General features: G+C 46.3%; 1 protein-coding gene across 1 annotated transcript in view; it reads right to left on the reverse strand.

Moving 5' to 3' along the window:
* KCNH2 (potassium voltage-gated channel subfamily H member 2) overlaps positions 1-21121 on the reverse strand; it is a 1950790-nt gene that overhangs the window by 1449602 nt on the left and 480067 nt on the right. The window lies entirely within an intron of this gene.

Raw genomic sequence — 21121 nt, forward strand, 5'->3', positions numbered from 1 at the left:
TTTCATCTACTATGGATGGTAGCACAGGACGCCCATGTACCACCCATGGAAGTCTCCTCAATATAAAAGTAGTGCAAAGTAGCGCATATGCTACTTTGTGTCAGCTTCGGTAGCTTTCCAACACATATCATGGTTTGTATTGGAAAGTGAATCCCACCACAACGTTTAGCTCTGGGTTTGCTTCACGTTTGCGAGATAATTCTGGTGCAAAGTCTGAGTAAAACTGGATTCTCTTTTATATTTATTTATGGAGTTACCTCTCTAGAATGATTATGCTGAGAGTGCATGATTGTTTGAAGTTTGTTATTGTTGGCCATGGCCCTTCTTAGGGGATTTCCCTAAAACGTTTTACTTTTTTTCTCCTCCTGGTGTTTGCTGATTCTCTTTTCATGGCTTCAGGACTCTGGATGCTTTCTCACTGCAATGCAATGTGAAAGTGCAAGCACACTTCTAACCCATGCTAGGAATTGGTGCTTACCTGATTGGTTTAGGTGTTGTACCTGTGAGTGCCCTGTAAAAAGATACACCACATACCCAGGGCTGGTACTGCACTGGCTAATGGTGGTATGCAGCACTGATTGTGCCACCCTCCAGACTAGCCTTTCAAACATGTATCAAACCTGCCATTGCAGGCCGTTGGGTGTGCAATTGTGCCTATGCTCAGGTTGGCATGCCCAACTCATTAGGCAACTCTGAGTGGGCCTTCCACTACCACTAGACCACCCACAGGGTAGGCCCTGAGGGGTGGAGCAAAAGGTAGGCGAAAGGCAAGGCAGCTACACATGGGTGTTCCATGTCCAGGTAGTGATGAACACCCATGTGGGTTTTGCCTACCGAAGAGGTCGGCTGTGCCCATTGGACAACACTGGGGTTTGGCTAATTCTCTTTTAATTGGCCTTAGGGCTTTGAGCACTTTCCTACACCAAATGCAGTGTGAAAGTGCACGCGTCGTTCCTGCACATGTTAGGAAGTGGTGCTTACCTGATGTTTTTAAACATGCCTCAAGCCTGCCATTGCAGGCCTGGGGGTACACACTTGCACCTATGAAGTTTCTAAACATGATCAAGCCTGCAATTTCAGGTCTGTGAGTGCCCAATTGCACTTATCTTCAGATTGGCCTTTGTAAATTCACTCGCCAATCCTGAGGGGACCTTTCACCACTACTAGGACACCCCTGGGGTAAGTCTTAAGGGGAGAAGCCAGTGGCCTCATGTGTGTTCCCTGCCCAGGTAATGAAGAATACCCATGGATGTTTTGACTACCAATGAGGTTTGCTCTTCCCATACATCAACATGGGGGAATACCTGAGATTACTACAAGCTGCAATAGTGGCTTACAGTGGAGCAGTCTCATGCTTCTTATCATTGGATTTCCAATGACAAACCCACTCCTATGATAAAGAGGGATTTATCATTAATAGCTTAGAAATGCCACTTCGAGAAAATGGGTATTTCTCTGCTCTAAAACTCTTTGTGTGCCTTTTAGTTTGACTCCAGTCCACACTGGAAGCTCAGGAGCACATCTGTGCATTCCCCAGAGACAGCTATAAACATTGGACATATGTTAGAATTGGGGGTCTCTGGTTGACACAGGTAGGTACTTGTGACAAGCAGGGACCCTCTCCTCTAGTCAGGGTAAGGGAATTACCCTCCTAAAATAACCCCTGCTCACCCTCTATGTGGCGTGGCGTGAGCAGTCAAGTCTTATTTCAGAGGCGATGTAAGTTAAGCAGTTGTGACCACATACAGTAACCCAGTGCCAACACTACAAATGGACACCACATAGGTTTTATATAAAAAATAAGTATACTTTATATAGAGTTATCACAAGACCAATAAACGACAAAAAGAATCCACAGTACTATCAAATTTCAAGAGTTCAGGTTTAAAAAGCTTATTTCAAGGTTCTGTGCGAGTCTGTAGCCTTGTCCGGCTACAGCGTTGCTGAATAGAACACAGAGTCTAACAAATACAGCAGACCGCGGCGGTCCGGGCCCACTCAAATGACAACAGACTCAGTCACAGTACCTTTTCCTTGAGGCGGCAGCATGGATGTGCGAGCCGGTTCCGGGGCTCGTCGCTGTGTAGAAAAAGAAAGCGTTGCAGGTCACAGTGTCCTTCCAGTCGCGGTGCAGGCTACGGCTCGTTGACGGCGTCGAGATGGAGTCGGTGAGCTCGGAGCTTGCGTTAATCGAGGCGGACGTTGCTCGTTGCGGTGCTTCCAGCTTTACGGTGCGGCAACAGTGCCGGAGTTCGGGAGCTGGCGTCGATGAGTCTGGAAAGGGTGGGAGTCGAGCGGTGCATCGCAAAGCGTGTGAGGCGTGCCCAACTCCGGTGCAGACACAGGACTCGAAGTCAGCAGCAGTAACACGTCAGTCAGACCAGTTCAATTCGGTGTAGCAAGGCATTACAAGTTGCGGTGTCCTTCCAGTCGCGGTGCAAGCTACGCCTCATTGACGGAGTCGGTGAGTACAGAGCTTGCGTTGTTCGAGGCAGACGTTGCTTGGTGCGGTGCCTACAGGACACCAGGCCGGTCATGAGAGTTGGTCACAGCTCCCTCCCTCTATAGCCACTGGAACAGCAGCAATTCACAAAGGCTGGTGAACTCCACTGGTCCTGGGACTTCGGTCAGGGAAAAAGTTCTCTTCCAAGCCCTTGGAGATCTTTGCACAAGTTGAAAATTAAAGGTAAAGTCCACAAAGTCCTTTCTACTCTCTTTGGCAGTCAGGCAACCACTGCAGGCCAATCCCCCAAGCAGCACTTTAGCCTGGGAATAGTCTCTCTTCAGTTTCTTCAGGTTCCTTCTCCTCAGCAGAGGTTTCGTCTTGTCAGTTCCAGGAGTGATCTAATTTAATGGGATCAGGGTCACAATACTTATACCCCAAAATCCTTTGTTCTCTGAGGGGAGAAGGGCCTGTGCCCAGTCCAAACCAGTTCCTGAGCACTCTGTTTACCAGACTGCTCCTCTCCTTTCACCATGCAGGGGAGAAACATCAAACGACCCACAGGAGGTGGAGCCAGCATTGTGGAAGGGAAGTACAGTCCAGGAGCACTTTGTTGACAGTCTTCCTTCTCTTCTTTCAGTGTGCAGGGCAGAGACATCAGACACACCACAGGAGATGGAGCCAGCATTGTAGAGGGAAGGCCCAGCCTTATTCAGGTCCCAGGTGCAACTCATCCCTCCCATCTAGATTCAGATCTCCCTATTCACCACCGGTCAGCCCAGCCTGTCTCCTGGAATTCCCCAGTCCTGTCACACACAAACCCAGACAAGGAATACACAACCTAGCAGAGACGGGCTCAAATGGTTAGGCAAGCAAATACCTACTTTCTAAAAGTGGTATTTGCAAACACAGAATATTAAAATAAACTTGACTAAAAGATGTATTTTATTATTCTGAGTCCAGGCATACTAAACTCGAATTTCTACCATGTTCTCTGAGTCTGTTAGGATTATAGAATGTAACAATTTTAACGGGAGAACAGGTAGCCTTGCAATAGTGAAAAATGAAAATGGCTGTAATTCACTATTAGGACATGCCACACACATCACGGCTTGTCCTACCTTATACTTACAATGCACCCTGCCCTTGGGCCTACCATAGGGGTGACTAATATGAAGACAAGGGAAGGTTTAGGGACTGGCAAGTGGGTGCACTTGTCCAGTCAGCATGACAGTATCAGACTGCACGCAGGTTCTGCAATGGCAGACCTTAGACACATTTTACAAGGTTGCTTCTGTGGGTGGCACAACCAGTGCTGCAAGCCCACTAGCAGAATTTGGATCACACGCCCTGGGCACACTCAGTGCACTGTACTAGGGTCTGACAGTAAACCAAACATCCAATCAGGGAACCACTAATCAATACATCAATTTACAGTAGGGAGCACTTGCACTGTGGCACTGGACAGCATTGGCACAGTGCCCAAAGCATCTATTACAACTGGTAAAACACACGAGGCAACAGCGAAAAATGGAAGGGAGACTCACACCAATGGTGCCAGGTCTAACAACATACAACTCGAATGATAGACCTCTGCCATTTGAGGGCCTGGTTGGATAGATTGAAATAATGAGTTTTTGACACTTGGCCTCTGGGAGCCAGATCATGGCCCCATTAAAGATTAAGATCTGCATTCTACTGCCTCATGTCAGACAGAACTAAAATTTAGGGGAGTCATCTGTGGTTCAAAAGGAAACCCCTTGAACCACCCCCAACGTCAAAGGCACACTACAGTTTAACTACTGGTGCTATACATCAGCAGGGTAGAGATACACTTGTGGAGACTGGAGATCCTGGAACTGTGTGGTGCACACTGCCTGAGGAATATGTTGTGCACTAGAAGGATTGCTGCCATTGGAAGCGACCGTGAACCCTTCCCGAATAGTGGATGACCTGGACAGACTACCTGCTGCTGTGAGGCACCTTGAAGTGTGCGTTCGAAGGGCTTGTTGGCTTCCCCCGATTCTCTTGTGGAGATCTCAGGAACTTCCAAGACCTCCTGCAAGGGACCCGCACCATCTACCTGTGACATCTGGGCAACGGTGTTCTCTTTAGTTCCCACATAGTCTTCTGGATCGCAACTGGTAGTACGATGTGAGCATAGAACTAAGTATTGTGCCTGGTGACCGGATTGTCTAGTGTGGAGCTCCAAAAGTTCTGCCTGAATCTACGGAGTGTGCCCCCTACATTGTGGGGCCTTGACATGCATAAGCGTCTTGTTGGTGGTAGTGGGTTCAGCCGTTGCGGTACCATGCGTGGCCCACTTTGTCGATCATGATGCATCTCTCTTGTGTGACATGCCCACTGCATGCGCATTGCGTGCAGTGTCCAATTCACAGGTTGCGACCCCTGGAGGTGAGGGTGAACCCGTCGTAGTGCCTCATTTTACGTAGTGCGGCACTGCTGAAGTTGCGCCTGTGTGTGTGACTGAAATTGTTTGATGTGACTCCGATTAACGCACACAAGTTGTTGTGCTTCATTTCCAGGGAGGTACGGAATTTGCAACTTTTTGTTGTATGTGACCAGAATTATCTGGTGCGACTTAACTCAATGCGCACCAGTTGTTGTGCCTCATTTCCAGGTAGGTACAGTGTTTGAGACTCTGCATTATGTGTGACTGGAACTGTCCAGTGAGACTGTAACCAATGTGCACCAGATGTCATACCAAATTTCCAGGGAGGTTTTGAGGAGCAGATTTGTGTTCCGGGGTTCCCGGATTGCAAGGGCACTACTTTGATCAACATGTGTCTTCCGAGGTGTGAGATGGTGGCCTGGTATATTCTGTTCACTAATTAAAGGGGGCACCCTGTACCAGTCCACACAACCGTTAGGATGTATGACGTCAAAGAAAACCTTTAGAAAGCTATCCTAATGGCAGGCGTGGAGAGCAGCCTTTAGGCTTAATCTTGAAGGAATGTAAAGCAGCTTGTTTTACCAGAATATCACCTCCTGAATGACTAAATGAAGGAGAACCACACAGTAGTTATATAAAAATAGGTATTTATTAATATAACACTCTCTACTATCATTTACACAAGGATAGAACACAAAGCACACAATACAAGATCAATAGAACAATTGTAGGTAGCACAATACACAGTGGGTTGCAGGGGGAGACCAAACCATATACTAAAATAGTGGTATAACAGTCACAACTGAGATCATGACAAGGTCTGGAGCACATAGAATCACTGGGACCCCAAGGAACCACCCAAGGTGAGTAGACAGGGACCCCACGGAGGCCGGGTGCAGTATGAGAACACGACCGCGGGCTCCGAACTATTCTATGGGGAAGTCGTGGTTACACTTTTAAAGTTTAAGGACCCTTCTCGGAGGACTGCAAGCAAATCCTTTAGAACTTTAAGGGTTTACAGAGCCACCCCACCCATGGATACTGTAGTACCCGAGTTACATATCCCAGGGGAGCCGGGTGCATAGGCCTGAAGTGGTGTCAGAAACCTTAGTCCTTCTCAATGGAAGGAAGTGAAGAAGTACTGCTGCCGGGCCAGTGAAAAGGGTCCAGCGGAATCCAAGCCTGGATTCTAGATGGAAGGAACCTGAAAGCAGAGGTGACAGTGTCTGGGTCACTTCAGAGTGACCCGGGCTCAAAAGACGAATGCCCACCGATGTCGGGTGGTTTAGGTGCGAAGAAGGGAGGCTTGATTCTGCAGCCACAAGGACCAGGACACATCAAGGACAACTAGGAGCCAGAGGTGAGCTGTCCCATGAAGAATGTTAAGTACTGAGGGGTTGATGTCCGGCTGGAGCACCAACAAGCCTTGGCAAAAGCACCCCAAGCAGTAAGGTCATACAGGCTAGGGTGTGGACCAGCAAGGTCCAGTGGACTCACTAAGCAATGGAGAGTCAGGGCATGTCTGGAGCAACCAGGAAAGTCCAAGAACAATCAAGATGACCCTCAGGAGGACCCATAGGCAGAAGGACCAGGAGTTGCGAAGGGACCTCAAGCAAGATTGCAAAGTACTAGCCCATGGAACACTCGTTGTGTGGAGGCCCGAGTTCTTTGGTGCAAATACTGCTCAGGGTCAGGACTATATAGAATCCAAAGCACAAGTGCAGGAATTGCCAACAAGCATATGTACTTGCAAATGGGCGGGGTACACAGGGGTGCAGGTTACCCAGCCCCCATGAGGGATACTGACCTCAAACTTGATGAGAAGGTAGGTCAACCTCAGTGACCTTCAGGCACTCACCTCCTATGTTACTGTAATCTTCAGAGTCTGCAGAAGCTCAGGAGCAGCAGACCGGTCAGTTGCGCTTCAGGTGCCTGCGAAGCAGGGGAGTGACTCTGTCACTCCAAGGGAGATTCTTCTGTTGTCTTGAGTGCACCACAGGTCCTGCACAGAGCCTGTATGGAGCAAAGGCACAAACTAAGCTTTGATTTCAAAGGAGGACGAAGTCGAGCCCAGTCGAGGTCCAGTGAAGTCCAAGGTGTCCAGACGGTCGAAGGTCAGTGGTTTCTTCTTGTAGAATCTTGTCCACGTAAAATCTAAAGTCTTACTGCCAGGTAAGCCTGTTTGCACCCACGGGAGAGGGTTGGACAGATTCAGGGAACCCTTCTAGGGGAGGGGCAGGACAGAGGGGTGGCTAGACCCATGTATATTGTCCAGTTTCACGCCAGAGCAGGAGCCAATGGCTCCCAGAACTGGTTTGAGCTGGACTATGCACAGGGACACCAAATGTGTCCCCAGTACAGACTTTCAGGCACTCTCAGAGTGCACCCACCCAGCCCCAACACACTAAACCCTTTCTGGGAGGTGGTTACACCTCCCTGTGACAGGATGCCTATTGTGCTGCCTTCCTCTGCTCGAGCTTGGCTCAGCAGCTGGAGGGCAGAAATATGCCTCTGGCATGCAGCATCCATTTTGGGCTGTCTGGGTCGAGAATTGCAAAAACAACGGTCGAGAAGGCTGGTATCGGATAGACCGGTGACCCCCACAAAGCTCGCTTCAGAAGGGTGGAATCATACCTCCCGCACCAGTTACTGGTGTGAAGGTATGATTCCAAGGTGTTTGATACCAAACACGATATGTTTCTATGCAGCTGTTTTCAAGATAGCATTTACCGTGAGGTTATAATGCACCTCTAGCTATATGTCCGACTGAGTCACAGACAACCCGGGACAAGGGGCTCCGAAGGCTGCAGAGGGGCTCTGCTCATGCAAGGGCATCCTCTCATATAAAACCCAGCACACTGCCTTCAGGATTGTTAAGACCTGCTATAGGGGTGACTTATACGTTTTAAGTGTAGTGACCATAAGATATAGTGAACTATTATCTAAAGTAAGTGGTGCAAACACCATCTTACATAGGCTGCAATAGCAGACCTAGAATTCCATTTTGCATGGCCTCTCATGGGTGGCATAATTCATGCGTCAGCCCATGGGAGGCCTCTTGGGTACCTATGCCCTGGGTACATGGTGTACCATATCCTAGCGACTTATAAGGGTACCCCAGTATCCAATCTGGAGTGTAAAAAAGTACATGTATGCCAATTTAAGGGAGAAAGCAGATAGACGGGGGTCCTGATTAGCAGGATCCCAGTCAGACTAGTCAAAAACAGTGAGACATCAAGCAAAAAGTGGGGGTAACCATGAGAAGCATACACTACTTTCCTACATGGGGTGTCTCCTTCTTCTGAAAGGCTCCCCTGCTACCTACCCCATTCATCGATTGCTCCTCTATGAGCCCTCAGTGCGGAGGACAAACTGCCCACTCCTCACTCGGCCTGATGACTTTGTGTTGCCAGGTAATATTGCCTGGATCTGGCCTGGGTGGCGAGAGTAATTGACTGGAGTAAACAACACTTCAGAGAGCAATCAGAAGTGGGCCAAAAGACTGTGTGACCTCCCTGCGCTTCACAGAACTGGGCCGGTGTGGGAAGGCACTGTGTGGAATCCTTTGATTGAGCAACTATTGCCCTCAGCCTGCTTATGCTCCGCATACTGTTAGTGAACTGCCCAAGTAGTGGCCAAATTCCATTTTGTCGACTGAAGACTAATTAGTCTTGCTGCGTACTCCCACCTTCTTCCCTGGGACACAGACTAGGTATGTCTCCGGCCGCGATCAGCCTAGTATTAGGGGAAAGGTTTTCTTTATCTCCAGCCTGTGTGTGTAGGGTAGTTGGGGTTAGATGAAAGGTGGATGAGGGCTTGGGGCCATGGGGTCTGTGTGTGCATTATCAACTGACGTCGCAGACATCAGGTGCATTGCATTACAGTGCTGTGTGCATGTGTGTGCGAGTGCGTTCCACACTGAACAGCCGGATATATGTGGCACAGGGTATCAATGCTGACTGAGTCTGTGGGAGTGATGGCCAGCGATTACTTACACCGCACAGCGTTGTTGCTTTACACGCTGATTCCTTGCCAAAACAATTCTATGTTTGACATTGATTTTTACCCTTGCAGCCTTGGCCCATGGTGTTGTTTAAAAGTCTCCTTATTATCTGTGTGTACACTTTTCTGATATGGTTGTAATCTGGGGTGCACCCTATAACTGTGTGGTATTGAATTATAATAATTGCTAGCGCAGGCCTCATTCTGACGTTTCACACCGCATAAGGTTGCTGGGGTGGGGGAGGTAAAATAGGATCTTTCCCATGTGTGCATATTACTGATGTCATTTGGACATGGTATATTTCTGAATGTGATTGATACCCAGACATAAATGATGTTAATGTTGTATTAGTTAATGTGTGCGTAGAATACGAACTTTATGTACATACACCACAAAATCTCTTTTGTGATGCTCTGTGCATTTATTGTGTGAGAGTGCTGTACCAACAATTTACACATTGCCTCTGTTATAAGCCGGACTGCTCAGTGCCAAGCTGCCCAAGAGTGAGTGCAGGTTATACAGTGAGGGTGATTGCACACCCCTGATGGGAGTGGTAGGTTCTGCCCGACTAGGTCCTCGCCTCACCAAACCAGAAGGTGATACTACCAACAGTTATCCATACTTTTTGGGCAACAGACATTGACTGTGATGGTTACTGGATCCTGTGTTTAATATCCCTTTAATGTGCCTTTGTTCCTGCTACCAGGAATGTTTGGAAATGCACCTGCGAAGCACAAATGAAATACCAACAAGATTAATGTATGGTTGAAGTGTTATTTAATTTCTGGGAAGCAAGAAACATTTGCACACAATCCCTTTCCCCTGTGTCACTGTTGTTACTGACAATGTACATAAAAAGGATTTTATTCTCTACATTTGGCTCCATGGCTAGAATAGACAAGTATATTGCAAAAGCAAGATCCTTTCAGTCTTTCCTCCAGTCTAGTCTTTAAAAAATCCATTTGTTCTGAGTAACGAGTGGCGTTTTAAATTGAAAACATTTACCCTCCCAATAAGAAGTTTTGGCACCTCCGAGACTGCCTGTAACAGTATAAATGCTGACACTCAGTAGCCAGTAATTTAAAACATCTTCATTACCAGAAAGGATCCGACAGAAGCTATGGGGAGTGAATTCAGTCATAATGGTTTTTGCTTCCACCTTCATCTTGGAACAAGCTAGAAAATGATCTGACCTGCCTCCTCCTGCCTACCTAGTGACCTGAAAAAACAACATCAGGAGTGATACCTGGCACCAGCCTAGGACCTCCTTAGAACTATGGAGCCTCCGTCAGCGGCAAGACAGCTCAGGAAAATAAATGGATGAACCACTTAGTACAGTGATGATGTAGGTGATCACAGGTAGGTGACCTAAACGAATCCGCTCACTCCCGCTGCCTCAATAAGCACAAATGCCTGACTCAAGGGGAATGTCCCACTCTGACTCTGACATCCAGGGCCAGGAATCTACTGTTAGAGACTGTATATCTTGCCCCTTGCCTGAAATTGTGCTGTGTGGACACCCTTCTGCAGCATAACTGCTCTGGAGCTGCACTTTTGAAAGATTCGACTTAGCTTCCTACAGTCTTTTGCCCTTCTTTTTTGCTGCTTGCTACTAGTTTTTTTCATTGAACTACTGGTTACTTGTATAGCACTTTGCTTTCACATGGTTAGGTTAATGCTGAATAAATACTCCAATAAAATAAATAAGTTAAATAATTGATAAAATAAAAGGTTTGCACCGGCGGGGTCTGAATACATATTTATTTCAATTACACTCACTGCTAACCATGGATATCAGTTCACCAAAACTGTAAGGGCAGTGGAACTGGTACAGCAAACATGTTGCCACCACTGACAACTCAGTGGTGGCTTTGATCCAGAGGTACAAAGCTTTTTTAGGTCGCAAACAGCTTGATTAGCAGAATCGGACCATTTATAACTGCAAAAAAGCTTTTCTAAATGTGCAAACAACAAATTTCAATCCAGTGACTTGCTGTAGACATTTACGTTTGCGACCCAATTCCGATTCGGTATTTGGAAACGTACTGTTTAGGGAGTTCCTTCCAAATACTGAATCACAGTGTGTTATTAATATTTCACAACACAATTCTGGTCCCAAAACAGTAATACTTTACTACCAATTCAAAATTGGTGGGATCCCATTCACAAATGGGAAGGGGAACCATTGGGACCCTTTCCCTCTGAGAATGCTAAACAAAATATTTTGAAGAGCAGGCAGTGGTCACCAATTGTTTTCCTAATTGCAATGTGGATGTATTTGTAATTATGAAATCGCTATTCCTAATGGTAGTACATCAGGCCCCATCTTTCTCCCTCAACAGCCTTTATTTGGCTTCTGAAGGTCCAATAGAAGACCAAGAAGTGAAAAGCACAAACAGTAAATAGTGCTCTGAGACCTCTGATCATGTTCTGTTCATAATGTTGCCTTCAGGACCCAGGTGGCTCCAGTAACATTTCTCCACTATTGTACAGCTTGCACAAAAAGTCACTGAAGATATGGATGGAAAATAGTCTTGTTGCATGAAACAATGTCTCTGGGCTAAACATTTTCTACTCAAAGCAGTCACCTGCAGGTATAAAAGCACACAACATTTCACATTATGCTAAATGGGAAAAAGAATTGCACATCTTGCTCGTCTGAAATTCTGGAATTGCACACCATCATGCTGGTGTAACAATATTGTTACAGGCCTAGTTAAAGGGCCAGTGCCAGGAGTAGCAAAGCGCAAGTAAGGTCGATCTGCCACTTTCCCTAATTATTACAAACTAACGTCTATACTGAGAATTATCGAAATTCCTTAATAGTTCCTGTATTTTGCATTTAATAATAACCAGGAGTTGTATGTCGGAATATAGATAACAACAATATTGTCTTACATAAATATTGTGGCTAAAACATTGTTTATGAATATGTCACCTGGGTATAGCTTTTTAAAATCTGGCACCATACCATTACCTAGAGTTTCTAGCTAAACTTGATATTCCTAAACTTCAGTTTTTGTATTTCTTCAATCAAGAGCCATTGTGAACATTCTTAATTCAAGCTTGTAATTTTTAAAAGCATTACACAAGAGATACATATGTTTGAAGATGCATCTATATTGACGGCAGCTAGGCAACCTCAAGCACATCCAATCAGTCTCCATCCAAAGAAACTCACCAGACCCATCAACCATGCACATTTCCCAGGAGATGCGGACACCCCCAGCATATTTATGCATCCCATAAATCTACAATGACTTCCAGGCCCATCCAGCATGTTAATTTTTCAAATGATCTTGTCCTCCCGAGTCCTTGCACGGTGTAGTAAAGTGCCCTTTTTGTATAGTCACCTCCACACTTTTTTCTCCAATGCTGATAGTTTTGACTCTAAAAGTGCACTGGAGCCTGCTTACCAGACCCCAGTGACAGAACTCTCACCCTAACATATGAAATATGTGAATTGGTAACACTAAGTGGCAAGGACTTATTAGTCCCGGGTAAGTGGTACCAGAGTGCACAGGGCATGGGAGATGAAGGGGTCACCATGGAATGCAGTATTTATTGTGCCACTCTGAGTGACCCAAGTAAAGAGGTGACAGCTGGTCTGTCATTGCTGACTACTGGAGCATCAGGCTCATCTTTGCGCTCACCATGACTGACAAGGTCACAGCCCTATTTATAATTTTTATTAGCCACCCCTAAAGTAGGGCGCCTAACCCACAAGGCAGGGTGCATTATATTAATGGTGTGGCAACCTTATATGTTCCTATAGTAGCCTCCTTCCATTAGGGGCTACTAGGCATGTTCAGGGGGCCATCGGATAACATGGGCTAGCACCCGGGCACCCCCAGGTTGCCAGCCCCATTATGGTCCCATTGAAAAGTGTCATATTTGGTATCAAAGAACTTGTCTCATCAAACCTAACCTATCCCTATAGTTGGATTTAGTGTGATATGCACACAGCTGGTTACTTTAGAAGTTGCCTATCTGGTTGCCCAAGCCTTTTCAGTTCCCTGGCTGGCAGCCTGCCGCTGCTGCAGCCAAGAAAGGAGCCTGACCCCTTGCCAAGAGGTTTGAACTCTCCAAGGAGGTAGCAACAAAGACCTGCCTAGGTAGCAGGATGGATAGTGAAGTGGCACATAGAGGAGATGAGATTCAACGCACTAAACCGCCTCTGAAATGCAACTAGGCTTCCTCCTAGCGAAGGAAAACCAACCCCTTGCCCCAGACACATTTGCAATTCCAGCAGGTGGGAAAATTAGATAGGAGGGCTAAAACCCCAAGAGGACTAGCCACACCCCTAAGGTGGGCCATATTGTCTGTACAGTCGAAGAAGGGGTTTGCAATTTTAAAAAGTGTCAGAATTGAGGCTACTGGGTAGATAAGGTGTCACTCTCCATAGGAAGTGGTCACCTAAGGGGCAGATTAACTGCTGGGGCGAGAAGCCTACTGGCTACCAGCACCCAAACACCTAGCACCCTTAAATCTGGGATTTATGGGGTTCCCCTGACACCAGAACCACAGATCGGTTTAAATTGCATCCAATGATAATGAAGAGACTTGTGGCTGTGACTTCAGATTCTGCACAAAGCAAAGGTGCAATACTCTACCTGTGGCAACCACCCTGCTACTGCATGACCACGACTCGTCTTCGACCAAAGCTTGGCTCCAAAGTAAAGAGAAACCTCTCGGCAATCCAAACGCAATTCCATAACTATTGTGGACTAAAGGTACTAGTCCTCTGCAGCATAAAGAAAGACTGGGCCCGTCGAGGTATTGCTCAAAATTAAATGGTCTAGGTCTTTGAGGGAAATGTAGTCTTGACCTCTAGCAAGTTTCAGATGGCTACTGTTTTCCCCGGACTCCAGAACGTTGAAGTAACCAAAAGCTTTGTTTGCTACTACCAAGGCTTGTTGGTGGCCAGCCTGGCTACCATTATCGATATTCGATGCTGTACCTTGAGGGAAGTCCACAACACCTTCAAACCAATTCCCCAGTGGCCCAGTTGTCAAGCTTTTTCACCCCTTTCATCACCAGCGTCATCCAAGCTGCAAAACCAGCAGCCGTGGCACCAGCGTTCACCCCAAGGGACAGCCAGCACCACTCCGAACCCAGGTAAAAGTTAATTGACTATCAGAGCCTGGTACCTGCATCCCCTTTCCCCGCCTGTGAGTTCCACTGGACTCGACCTGCAAGCGACCGAGTGCCACTAGTGCATTTTTCCATTGACTGCAACGTGATCATTTTGCAAGAGTTAAATGCACTGATTTACTTTTACTTTTGAAATCTATAACACTGGTTATACTCATCCAATTGTCATGAATTTGTGTCAATTACTTATCATCCATGCTGGCACTCTGAAATGCTTAACACGCTCCTCTAGTAAAGCCTGACGGCTCTGTGCCACACTGCCAGGAATGAGCTAGGAATTTGTTAATGTGAATCCAAAGGACCTAATTGGGGTAACATGAAGATATTGCATAGTGAAGCCTAACCAGTGTCACCATATAATACCCCACTGTCCTACACATGGATCCCTTTTCCCTATACAAGACCTACCAGGACAATGCAGGCAGGCAATTTTCATACAGATATGCACCTTCAGGCCTACACTTTGATCCTATTATCTGAAAACACAGATTGTGAGAGCCCTCAAGCCTGCCCAAACCTGCCAAATTTGAAACACCAGATGCATAACCTATGCCGTTTCTCTTCCACTTTCAAAACCACAACCCGATTTTGGCTCTTACTCTTCCATTTTGATTAGACTACAATGATGTCTTGTGTCTGTCCCAGTTAGAAGAAATCAGTTTTATAACTACTCAAACAAGCCCTACATTTTTTGACTAAATGTATGTATCAGTGCTTTTTATGTTTTACCCACTTATTAGGAAAGTATTTATTGTATTTGTGCATTGTCTGTTGTAGTTGGCTGGTTGTATAGAACCCCACATTTTGGGGCTGAGACATTCAGATATTAATGCCTAAATTAAACAATGGCAACTTAAGCTGCCTGGGCGGTGTTTCTAAAGGTCACATGCCTTGTGCACCAACTTCATCCCATGCAAAAGGACTTTTCAAGGGCAAAAGACTGTGCTAGGATATCAATCATTAAATAAAGCAGTTGTCACCCTCAAATTATTCCCAAAGTTATATACTAATATAGTGGCAGAATCTGTTCTGTAGTTCTCTCCTCCGTAAACTAGATGCCCCTCATCGCAATGTACTTGACCTTTGGAATTGAGCAAGTTCCATTTGGTGCAGCGCAAATCTGCCCACCCTTTACACGTCACAAAAATGTCACAACTTCCTAACAGATAAAGGAAATGAATGTGCAATTAGCACATGATTCTTCTATGGTCTAACAATATTAAAATAAGTGTTGCACTTGAAGTTATTACTAAAGTGCATTTACAGTGGGATTAATGAATTTATTCAAACTATGTATTTAACCATCCAGATTAAATGAGACATTAATAAATCATCCTTATTTAGGAGATATGCAATTACTATAAAGATTACATTTGACTTTCATAATGTGTGCCATAATACATTGAATAACATTTACAGTTTAGATGACTGAATAGAAATCATCCTCATATATGTAGGATATGATTACCTTATAAACAGTAAAAGGTTTATGTAATATGTGCACCAATGTCTCATATATTTAATTAAAATGTGTTCTTGGATATACTGACACATATACATTTAGGATTTTACTGTATACTCTATGTAAAGTGAATCAAGTGTACCGAAGATTCATATTAATTTGTGTCTAAATGTGCACACACATAATAAATGTGCACCGTTGAGTTAAAACTTAAGCATTCTTTGGTAAGCCTGATTAATATGCTGTATAAAATACTGTTTTTCAGTTTCTGCTAACATGACATTTCTTCCAGGTATTCACACGCTTTGTTAGTTGAGAATAGAAACATTAATGAGGGGCGTGGCTTGGACGGCAGGAGGAATGGCCGCCTGAACCGAGTGCTCCGCGGAAAGGGAGAGCGAGCTCGGTGCTTCCATCGCTTCCAGCGGCGCGATCCAGCCCAAACCCTAGGATCCGGTAACTGGACCCTCGATGCTCACCCCGATGCCCTGAATTCGGGCCATGAGCACTTTCTAGAGACTTTGCTGGCCTTCGGTCGACCGCGCGACCCTCGCCCGGACTCTGCCCAAAATGGCGGCGCCCTGTCACAATTATAGCGCCTGACCCTCGAGTGTACCGTAGGTGCTCTCGCTGGCTTCTGCGACCCCCCGCCGGCATTACAGGTCACCCAGCCCCTGGTTAAACTCCAGCCAGTGGTTGGTTATCGTTGGAAGGAGGTGAGTGTCTGGTTGCGAATGATTCACCCAGCTCCACGCGCCTGACCCTAAAATGGCGGCGGCGCCGATAGCGATCTCCACGAGGAATGTACTCACAGACCCTCGATGAGCTTCAGGGCCCTCCACAAGCCCATCTGCTGCCATCCTCAGCCAGCTGATGACCTAACCCACTGCCAAAATGAAGGTATGTGTAACCCTACCTGCCTCGCCACTTCTGTCGATGGTGGCCAGTGTCTGAGCCCATATCATTAAACCCACGTGGGGTTTCCTGCCCGACCACATAGCCACAGGCAGCACTAACAACCTAGGAGGAGTTCTACTTCCACGAGCTACAAAAGCATCACACCCCCGCTAACAGGCACTGATCGGTCTCTGCACCCTGCTCATCCGCAATCCAGTAGCCATTACCCAGGGGCATACATCCATTGGAATCTGGTACTGTCCTCTCAGGTGATCACAGGGGCATATGTAATCCTGCAGACGTCCCTCCTTTTGCGTGGGTGCCAGTCGCGACAGCCAGCAGCGGCTTCCTACAGTATCGAAGATCTGGCTGACTCCCCACAAACGCGATCAGTGATCAGCATCAGCATCAGTGGTTCCACTACCATCTCTTAGCACGTAGGTGCCCGGCCTCGTCAACAAGCGGTGCCCTTCTACAGCGATTAAGTTCGAGCAGGCTCCCAACGAGGGCGAACTCAAACCAGGCTACAATGGCAAATATTGAGGACAGGAATAACCCTAAAAAAGTAAAGCCTGGAAATCTGTTGGACTCACCCATCAAAAGTAAAGCCGACATGGCAGCCAATATAGAAATGATCCTAAGAAAGATGGCAGATCTACATGAACTTTCCAAATCTACCAAAACCAACACCGACTCGATGCAACTGGATCTCACTGCAATCAGAGCAGATATAAATGTGATTAATATTGGCTTGGGCGCAGCTGAGCAACGAATAAGCGACGTGGAGGACATATCGAAACAATCAGTCGCCAAAATCAAAAGTCTAGAAAAGATCACGGAAGAGATGAAGCGTCACAATGCAGAGTTGGAGGACAGGAACAGAAGAGGCAACATCAAGATCTTTGGTGTGCCAGAGAATTCCGAAAAGGATGCGGATTCCTGCGTGACATTCCTCGAATCATGGATTCCCATGATAACCAAATTGATCTTCCCACACGGCCTTGAACTGGATAGGGCACACAGGATCCCCACCTTCACTACCAAGAACTCCAATGGCCCCAGACCACTGATCTGTAAACCACTTAGGTTTCAACACGTAGAGATGATCCTCCAATTCGCGAGAAGAAACCACTCCATCACATGGGAAGGCCATAAAATCATCTTCACACAAGACTACTCTAGAGACACGGTATCAATCCGCAAAGGGTTCCTGGAGCTCAGAGACAGGCTAAGATCCAAAAGCATTCCTTTTTCTTTTGCTGGACCAGCGAAATTCAGGATCGTCTTCAACGGCCATCCGAGATACTTCACAGACCCCAAAGTCCTTGCAGCTCTTCTGGAAGATCGTCAGGAACAAGAAATGGACCTAGCGTTAGGCCTCTCGAACAAGAGGAAGACTTGATATCATATGTTCTCACACGCAGTCAGGCTCATTCTCAATCTCGAGCTCAAGTGTAAAGTGTCAGTGTCGTGCTTTAATGGTGCTAATCATTATCTTGCGGTTTCAGGTCTCCACATGTCTCCACAGGTATCCTCATCTGTAATGTGAGTAGGCCTTGTGCCCCATGCATTATTATTATTACGTGTTCTTCTCACGTACGTTGCAACTTCATGTTATAGGCTACGTTGTTTCCTCTACAAACTAGTTTTTGCAATTTGGTTTGTGCCAGATAGAAAGGAGTAACTTTGATGTAATAATATTGTTCCTTATAGCTCAGAAAATGCTCCTATGTGCTCACCATCACAGGACAGTTACAATGTTTTGGATTTCTAGATTATAGATTCAATGGATTTATCGTGCTTTAGTCATTAACTGCGGTTACAGGCCTCCACATGGCTCCACAGGTACCCTCATCTGTAATGTGAGTAGGCCTTGTGCCCCATGCATTATTATTATTACGTGCTCTACTCAAGTACGTTGCTTCTTCATGTTATAGGCTACGTTGATTCCTCTACAAACTAGTTTTGCAAATTGGTCTGTGCCCAGATAGAAGGAGGTAACTTGATGTAATAATATTGTTCCTTATAGCTCAGAAAATGCTCCTATGTGCTCACCATCACAGGACAGTTACATTGTTTTGAATTTCTAGATTATAGATTTAATGGTTTTATAGAGTTATTCATTCCGCCCATGCTCACGGTTAAGTTCGAGGGCCTCTCAGCTCACCGTCAGGGATGGTTGTACTAGTTGATTTATGTACATTTCTCAAGCTTTATTCCTACAGTGTTTTATTTTAAGATTGGAAGCTTCTAGTTATCTTCTATGTATCCCATAGTTCCGCCTTGCACGGGTCTGCCGTCGCACTCCCGATGTACGTTTTTGGGGGGAGGGGGGGAGGGGGGGAGGGTCAGAAGGTGGGGGTTGGGAGAGGGGGGGGGGTAGGAAGGGGAGAAAATGGAGCTGAAAGGGTCCAAAGAGCCCTAATGTCCTTTCTGTACGTTCAATGCTGTTTTGTTCTTAAGGTTACCTATGCCACAAATGTCAATTGTATTTTTTTACAGTCCACTATGCGTCCACACATTGTCCCACATGTTGTGCAGCCGGGGGTTTTATCCACTGCCTGCCTTAGATCACAGCGCACAATCTCAACGACGTTCCTCATCCCCAATGGCTAAGATAAGCTCGTTGGCCGACGACCTCACAATAGTCTCTCTCAATGTTAAGGGCCTAAACCACCCGGTAAAAAGGAGGAAAATTATTGATTATATCACCAAGTCAAAGGGTGACATTATTTTGCTGCAAGAATCCAAACTATCCGAAGACGACCTACGTTTCCTCAATATTCATTGGGCGTCACACATCCTGTCCTCACCAGCTTCCCACAAAAAAGGAGGGGTTATTACCATCTTAGCGAAAAAAGCAAACCTTACTCTAATCTCACACTCCCACGACGAAGTAGGCCGGCTTTCCATTACTAATCTTCTCAGGGAGGATGACCCCATTCATGTTCTAAATATCTACGGCCCAAACGCAGACGACCCAGATTTCTGGGAATCGGTCTCCCGCTCCCTAGAATCTATCCCTACGGACGATCTGTTGATAGTGGGTGGTGACTTTAATCTCCCCCTGGACCCGATCCTCGATAGGCAATCCAAATGTGCCTTCCACCCCTCCCGCTCACATGACGCCCTCCTTCGCATATGTGACAGATACCACCTGAAAGACTCGTGGCGCCTACAAAATCCAGACGGTAGGGATTATACGTTTTATTCTGCACCTCACAATTCCTATTCACGTATCAACTTCATATTAGTTTCAAGCCCCTTCACTCACCTTATAGAGGAGACAGAGATAGCCCCCAAACTAGTCTCTGATCACGCATGTATCAGAACCAAACTGGCTGGTTCCAGATCGATTTTACCACCAAGGAGATGGCGATTCAACGACGAGACACTTACAGACCCCGCAAACAAATTATTAATATCGGAGGCCATTGAGGATTATCTCTCTTTAAATGACACCCCCGACACTACACCAACCACCCTGTGGGATGCTCTGAAGGCCACAATCCGCGGGACCATCATCACAATCAGGGCAAGGGTAAACAAGACACTCAATAAAGAGCTAGTAGCTCTAGAGCAGCAGATTAACACACTAGAAACCCAACACAAATCCAACCCGCTTGACTCTACCGTCTTTGATACTTTGACCAAGAAAAAATATGAATATAACACCATCACCAGCAAACGGGCGGGGGTATGGGTTAACCGCTTCAAGGCCCTGAAACTGTGCGAGGGCAACAAAGCAGGGAAATTGCTGGCCTCCTATCTCAAACACAAACAGAAACTGACTACCATATCGTCCATTAAAGACTCAGGCAACGTCACACACACCAAACAGTCTAACATTCTTGACACTTTTAAAAAATTCTATGAAGACCTTTACAAAAATGACAAATTACTAGATGAAACTGCCTGCGCTGATTACCTCTCTTCACTCCACCTCCCGAAAATTTCGGAAACTGACAGATCCCAACTGGATTCCCCAATTTCTGGTTCGGAAATCAAAACAGCGATTAACACCCTGAAGAACAATAAAGCCCCCGGCCCAGACGGCTTCACTGCACCCTTTTTTAAGGCCTTTGCGGACCAAATTAGCCCCCCACTCCTAAAACTCTTTAACTCCACTGCAAACAATGGCGGTGTTTCTCCATCAATGAGCGAAGCCACAATAATAGTACTGCCAAAAGAGGGGAAGGACCCACTACTCACTAAAAATTACCGTCCCATATCCTTGATAAATCTGGACTGCAAGATTTATGCTAAAATCTTGGTGAGCAGACTAAACTCCATTCTCCACAAAGTAATTAGCCCCTCGCAGGTTGGCTTCCTAAAGAACAGGACGTCCAACGACAACACAAGACTACTATGCCACATCCTAGAAAAGGCAAAATCCTCTTCCGCGCCAATGGTAGCAATAACCTTGGACGCGGAAAAGGCATTTGACAAGGTTTCATGGTCCTTTCTGCGCCAGTGTATGTACGCCTTCAACCTGGGCGATACCTACACCAGGATGGTGATGGCCCTCTATTCTGCACCTTCGGCCAGGATTGCTATAAACGGCACCCTCTCGGAACCATTCCGTCTATACCAAGGTACAAGACAGGGCTGCCCTCTCTCACCAGCACTCTTTCTCCTAGCCCTTGAGCCCCTCATTACAGACATCAAAATTAACAGAGACATTGCGGGTATCTCCTTTGGGGACACGCGAGTCAAGTTAGCTGCATATGCAGACGATATCTTGATAGC

Source organism: Lissotriton helveticus, chromosome 10 (assembly GCF_964261635.1).
Source record: "Lissotriton helveticus chromosome 10, aLisHel1.1, whole genome shotgun sequence".
In the NCBI taxonomy this organism is placed as follows: Eukaryota; Metazoa; Chordata; class Amphibia; order Caudata; family Salamandridae; genus Lissotriton; species Lissotriton helveticus.